This window comes from Sinohyriopsis cumingii, chromosome 3 (genome assembly GCF_028554795.1).
Source record: "Sinohyriopsis cumingii isolate HCF-2022 chromosome 3, ASM2855479v2, whole genome shotgun sequence".
Classification (NCBI taxonomy): Eukaryota; Metazoa; Mollusca; class Bivalvia; order Unionida; family Unionidae; genus Sinohyriopsis; species Sinohyriopsis cumingii.
Window position 1 is genome coordinate 54,292,017 of NC_142963.1, and position 7,621 is coordinate 54,299,637.

Consider the following 7,621-nt stretch of genomic DNA (forward strand, 5'->3'; position numbering starts at 1 on the left):
TATGCTGGTAAAATGTGTGCTAATCAAATTAAATTTTTCACTAAATACTAAGAGAGAGAAAATCATACATATATACCATTGCACCCGATCTATCTTTTATTTCAGCCTATAATGGACATGATGCCTGAAAAAGAAACGAGCCAATGGGATTCAAATTGATTCAGTATTTTTATAATTTATAAAGTCAATATTCTTTTTCATTAAAAAAATAGAAACGTTTGTTAAACAATTATTGAACTTTGTTGAAAAGCACAAAGATCACGTACAAAACAATTATTCAGGATAAAGTTCTTTTTGCAAAGCCATGTGTTCAAACGATGGTGTTTGGGGGTCATCTGGTCTTCTTGATGTGGCTTAGTTCCTTGTCGTCTTCACACACCGGTGCTCACCTGACCTTTCGGCCTTCGCATATTTGGATTTGTCTTCGTCGTGAATCGCTGTACTCCGCGCTGAGTATTTCAACTCGTGTTTCTTCAAAGATGCTCTCTCAATCTGTATGGATTATGAAACCTCTGCAATTGGTGAAGGGATGCTTTCGTTTGGGGGTTTTTTTGTTTGTTTTTGTGTTGTTGTTTTTTTTTTTTTGTTTTTTGTTTTTTTTAAATACAGTTTTGTGAGTGCATTTTTAACATGAAACGTCAATAAGAATACATTATGCTTGTCGCAGTTTTAAATTTGTATTATGCCACAAGTTTAACAGTGAGTCAGGATTCTGCGTCTGATATTTATTTATATTTCTACAAATTTAATTTTAATTTTATTTAACTTTAGTGAAAATTGGCACGAAATTGCTATCTTAGGCAATTAAAGTCCATAAAGTTTCATTGTGATTAATTTCTAGATTCTTCGTGTTCTCTGTATATTTGTTTATATTTCCGATAGATTGTGTAGTTTAAAATAATAGCTGAAATTTTCTTTTTTTGAGGTCGTATTGATCTCATCATGGAAAATGTTTTTATTCATTTTATTTCTTTAAGAAGATACAATAAAGTAGCTTAGCATCAATTTAGTGATTTCAGAGTTACTCATTACCGAGGTCATAGCTCCCTGGGTGACCAGGTGGTCTAAAACGCTCGTCTTAACCGATCACTGCTATCTTGCGCTATCCGCGTAGGTCCGATTCTCGGGCGCTGCCATTATGCCTGTGTGAGAAATATACCGTGGTTTTCCCCGGATCTCCCTCCACAGATGTCTGATTGCCTCTTTGAATGCCTAGTAATGTCATTATTGGAAGATATTCTCTGTACAAACTGAGAATTTCTGATCTATCCATCAGACTGGAAGAATACCATAGCTCGAGATAACATTCGATACCTTCATCCGATGAGTTGTATGAAGCCTAAGGAAAGCACATCCTGTCTATTTGCATATCATGCGCTGGGTTGTTTTTTTAATAGCATTTTGGAATTGACAAAGGTAACGTTTAGTAGGCTGTTTATTAAATCATACTATGTTTGCATTAAAATACGCCAGATCTTTGTCAAGATTTAACAGAAATTGTAAGAATACTTTAAGTCAGTGAAAAGAAAAATACAAAATAAACTTTGTAAAATTAACATGCAATACAACGATTTGCTTCGTGATATCTCTCTGATATTGAACATCATTTGAGAAGTAAAGTATTCATATGCATGCATATCCAAAACTTTTTCTGAACAAATGAATGTTACCTGCACATAAGGGAGAAATGAATGAACAAATGCTGGAACTTTTTACTTAGCTCTCAAAATGGTCTAGAACAAAGAGACATTTTAATGTTATAAAGCGTCACACAAACGGTTTCCAAAAACATTTATATATCAGTCCTCTCTGTTAACCGGCATTTTCTGCATACTATCTACATGTTTTTCCACAATGAGTTGTTCATTTATTAATAAAGCCATTTCCAACTAGTCACCTCTACATGACGAAACCTCTATAAAACGGTTAATAGTTTTGTTGGCCATAATTCTGATTCCGTGTAATTCTTTTATATTAACTCCTTGCTTGAATACGTAGGCTGGTCACCCTATTGGTGAAATATTTCTTTACAACGAAGTTGTTGGTTTGACAAATAAAAAAGTGTGTGCGTGTGTGTCTGTGTGAATTTGGATTTTTAACATAACTTTAACAATTTTTCAGTCATATCGCTACGATGTTTGAAGTGTGGCAGTTTGTAGTGATACGTAGCACTGGGGCATCATGCCGTAGACATGCAACATGACGTCACACCCAGTCACATGATCATGACACCAGGCCGACTAGTCCTAATACTACCCTCTTAATTCTGAGCGCCAAGCAAGGCAGTTATCAGTACATTTTTTATAAGTCTTTTGGAATGACTCAGCCGGGGTTCCAACTCGCTACCTCCCGCATACGAGGTGGACGCTCTAACCACTTAGACCATAAGAAAAAGTAATAAATAGCGTACTGAAACATTATTGTATAAATTATGATCATCAATATTTTGCATGCAAACTAAATATGACACTTCTTTGAATCAGTTCCTCCAATGTGATATTTAAAATTATTATCATAAAATTAGAAAATATAGATGACTGTACATATCTGTTTATATTGTGAGATATTCTAGTATCATGCTTGTGTCTGTCTTCACCTTTTAGGTTGTTAATTCTATCGTCACCTGCGCAAAAAAGAGCACATTAAAAATGATAAGTTTATTTGCATTAACAACATGCACATTTTGTCTTTTGAGGGTACGAATCTAAGTGTATGTTTGTATTGCGCCATTGATATTGTCCAACGTTTACTATTGAGCAAAAGATCTACCTGGGCTTAACCAAAAGAGACCTGAGTTATGTTTCACTCTTTTATGTACGATGCATTTGTGGTATATTTTATGATTCTTGTAGAAAATTACTGTGCATGGTAAACTTCACGATATTATCATTCGTAACTTTTAATCTTTTTTATTCGCTATGAACATTTTTATGATGAATTTAAGAACAGTGGAGAATATGCACAAAAGATGACTGTATGGTTCCCAAATAAAAGTCAAGGGTGATATAATTTCAGCAATCATGTCTGCCAACTTACTAAACCAGTACAGCTTTTCTTTCAAGTATGACAGTGTTGGACTAGTTGCCAAGTGATGATAAGTAATAAGAGACTGCTCTTCACGATGACCTGTGTACCTGCTGCAACAATCCCTTTCTCCTTCTTAAGGACGGAAACATATAGTTTCGATCCTATTTTTGCTAAATTTGATTTGAATACTTACTATAAGGTATAATAGCTAAAACCATTCACGTTACTTAAACTTCAATTAAAATACTTAATTTTCTTTATGGAGAGAAAATTAATTCAAATCCATGTTTCGAATGAGTTCCATCACAATAAGATCAGCGTACTGCTATAAAATATAAACAATTTTGCAATTATATTTCACACTGTCAGGTTTCGTTTTACCGTAAATCATTAAGCGAAATACTTTATCCTGACACCAGGCCCACCAGTCCTAACACTAACCTCTTAATGCCGAGCGGCAAGCGAGGCAGCTGTTAGTACATATTTGTAAGTCTTTGGTATGGCTCATCCGGGGATCGAACCAACGACCTCGCACAGTTTTGACATGGTGCACCTATACATACATGGGTTGTGTGCACAGTTTTGACATAATGTACCTATACATGGCTTGTGTGCACAATTTTGACATGGTGTACCTATACATGGGTTGTAACTGGCATCCACCGACCTTTATTGACCTTTTTATTTGGAATTAGTTCTTAAATGCGTTTAAACGTCATTCTTGTTCGATAGGTGTCATATTTACTTTTGTTTTATTCAAGCTCAAACTTTGGCATCTTAAAAGTTTCTAGAATCTGATTCACGCCTCTATGAAACAATAATGTTTAATTTCAATAGATCACACCCACAGTCAAGACGTTTTTAACCATTCGCAGTGAATCATGGATATAATAAATTGCAATCTTTATTTATATCAATAACTAGAGTGGTGCATCTGAAATTACAGCAATTCTCTGAATAATCATATTTAACTTTTCTAAAGTTAAAATACAATCAATTACAAATTTAAGTAATATGAGGAGAGAGAGGGGGAGAGAGAGTGGGAGAGAGAGGGAGAGAGGGAGAGTGGAAAGGAGAGAAAGAGAGAGGGGGAGATAGAGAGAGGGAAGGAGAGAGTGGGAGAGAGACAGAGAGAGTAGGGAGGGAGGGAAAGAGAGGGAGAAAGAGGGTGAGAATGAGGGATAGGGATGTAGAGAGAGAGAGAGAGAGAGTTTGAGAGAGAGAGAGAGAGGGGGAGGGAGAGAGCGCGAGAGAGACAGGACTCTTTTATTCGGCAATAAGAATGTCACAAATATAGTCCATGCAGCGAAATCAGCCCACTACACTACACAGATCATGGAAAGTTCCAGCTGCAAAGAGGTCTTCGAGATTACTAGCAAGCTAATGTCAAGGAACAAAGTAGTTAATGACATTCTCTCTGCTTTGGATAGCGGAAATATTACAGTCCTCACCCTCCTTGATTTGTCTGCAGCATTTGACACAATAGACCATGATATATTACTTCACCGTCTCCAGATTGTGGTTGGCATTCATGATACAGCCTTACTGTGGTTCAAGTCCTACTTGGTCAACAGGACACAAATTCTGTCTGCAAATGGAATACACTCCAGCCCAGTTGATCTATGTTGTGGTGTTCCACAGGGGTCTGTTCTTGGACCTGTTCTCTTCATTATATACACTCAGCTGCTCTCAAGTGTCATAGATCATCATCTAGTGTCTCACCATCTGTACGCTAATGACACCCAAATATACAAATCTAGCCACCCAACTGAAGTTGATGCTACCATCCAAGGTGTAGAGAGGTGCATTTCTGATGTGAAATCATGGATGACATGTAACAAGCTGCAGATGAATGATGATAAAACTGAGGCCATTCTGATTACAACACAAAGACTTTCTCATTCATATCCTTTACCTCAAACAATAAATATCAGCAACACCAACATTAAATTCACACAATCAGTACGAAACCTAGGTGTTACTCTGGACAGTACTCTCACACTGCACCAACATGTCATGAACATATGCAAGGATGCATATCTTGAGCTGAGACGCATCAGGGCCTTTCGCAAATATCTTTCAGTTGATGCCACTAAAACACTTGCGTGTTCATTAGTACTTTCAAGACTGGACTATTGTAACTCATATATGTCTGGTTCATCTCATTATCTACTCCAAAAACTTCAAAAACTTCAAAACACAGCTGCTCGGATCATACTTAGAGTACCACGATCAGAGCACATCTCCCCGCTGCTCTGTACCCTACAATGGCTATCCATTCGATCCAAAATCAAACACAAAATTTTTTCTGTGTGCTACGTTTCACTGACGGACTCTAGTCCAACATACCTATCCGACCTCACCCATGTGTATACACCAGCAAGATACTTACGCTCCTCTTCTGATAATCGTATACTCATTATTCCCACTATGAAAATAAAGTCATATGGACAGCGTTCTTTTGCATACTAGGGCCCATCAACGTGGAATGAATTGCCCACTGAACGTAGACACAAAGACATGGTGATCACATTCAATAATGCTCTCAAATTCACTTATTTCGACTGCAAGAGCAAACTTAAAGACCTAATAACGTTTCCTACCTTAAATATTCTCAGCATGTTTTTTCTATGTTTTCTAATTTCATGGTGTTTGTGTTTGTAATCATATCATTATATGTTTTTTATTTTATAGGTGTTGTCTAATGTTGTAAAGCGCTTAGAGCTTCTAAAGATTAGGCGCTATACAAAGTCCTCATTTTATTATTATTATTATTATTAAACCGGGGACGTATTGGCGATCTGATCAAACTAGTCAGACCAAAGGATGTCTCTGTTCATGTACAGAAACAGCTTTTCTCGAACAAGATATGAATACAGATTTCGGAAATATATTTGTCATTTGAATTCATTTTATTTCACTCGTGGGAGAAAATAATGTGTTTATAAGCTTTTCTTCCTCTATAAGTGTCAAATTCCTCATTGACGGCTTGTGTTGAATGATGCTCACCTATCTACCATCTTACCGGTTTTCATTAACAAGGGGCAAGGTTTCATTATATATTCGTCACAACAATAAAGTCAGACAATCACGAACTTAACATCAAAACGGGAAAACGGGAGACTAATGATCGACCTGTGGCATATAATGATCTAAGCACATCCAAACACAGCTCAGAAATCAAGAAATATTATTTCCACAAAAATCTGAACCATGACAGGCCTCTCGCGACTTTGTAACAATCATTAATATGAGTGTCAAAGGAATGTGCGTTTTATAAAATACACAGCAACTATAGTGCTAGGTTTATAGCCACACAAAATAGAACATGCTTACGCATCTTTCATTAGTTAAGATAATTTTCTGATAATTCCTGGCAACTCCTTCAAACACGTCGGCTCCTTCTGTTTTAGTAGCAGAATTTGTACTCCCTCATTAGACGCTTTGGCAAGCATATCGTTTATTTCTAATGTCTATACAAGAATGTTCCCTTTAAAATATTCACTGGTATTAGTTTTAATTGTATCACTACACCTGATCTCTCTCATAATTTTCACACTGATCATTTTCTCGTCATACTTTATCTGGGAATCCGCATTTCCTCTTGACTGAGCGCTAGGAACGTATGCATGTAACCAACAACTCAAAACAATGTTTCTTTCTCATTATTTAATGTTGTTTGCTGATAATTATCTTTGTTGACAAAAGAAAACAAAACAAAAACTCACAAGATGAAAGAAAGTTTACCACATGCTCAGAATACACAGTCTAGACTTCACACGAGTCTTGCTTTATCAGCATTCTTTAAGGTTTCATTAAGATTTGTGTAAATCATCCGTGTGACGGTTTGATATTTTACCAATCTGACAGCAACATGTCTAGAATAAAACTAATTTAGATGTCTGGCAAAGTGAATGTACGAGATAACATAAAACAAAAAACATAATTATGGACAGGCTGCGGTAAATAACCGCTTTAGATGCTTTACTCTTTGGCATGAACTTGATTTACACCTGTCTGTGTGTTAACCAATATACATTTATGTTCCAAATTTATCAAGTCTGCAGAATATTTTTGCTGAAATTTCCTAAAACGTCTGAAGCTACTGGAGCTGGTCATTTAACTGAAAAGATCAAATTGTAACTGCAAATATTACCCTAAATAAATAATACCAATAACGACACAAAAATGCTTCCTTCATATGCAGATAGGCAGAAGCAGACACAAGAGTAAAATCTAAGTACTTATCACCTCAAAAAGTTCGACTTACTGATGACATTCATGTAAAAACTGAGAAAAATAAAACAATGACTTCATTTTTTTTTAAATGCCAGCAAACTCTGTAATTATAAAGGAGTTAGCGCATGAAAAAGCTGATGTTAATGGCGACATTTGTGTGAACTATACAACAGATTACATCAAAGAAAAATATCACAAAAAATGACGATTTCAAAACCATGGACAAAATATTATGCAATTCTTAATACAAGTATTCGCAAAAGATCACAGGAATCGCTTTGAAATATCATCGGAAGCCGAAGAAACTGGTGGTTGATGCAAAGTACGGAGCAAACAAGGAATGTTACACATACCT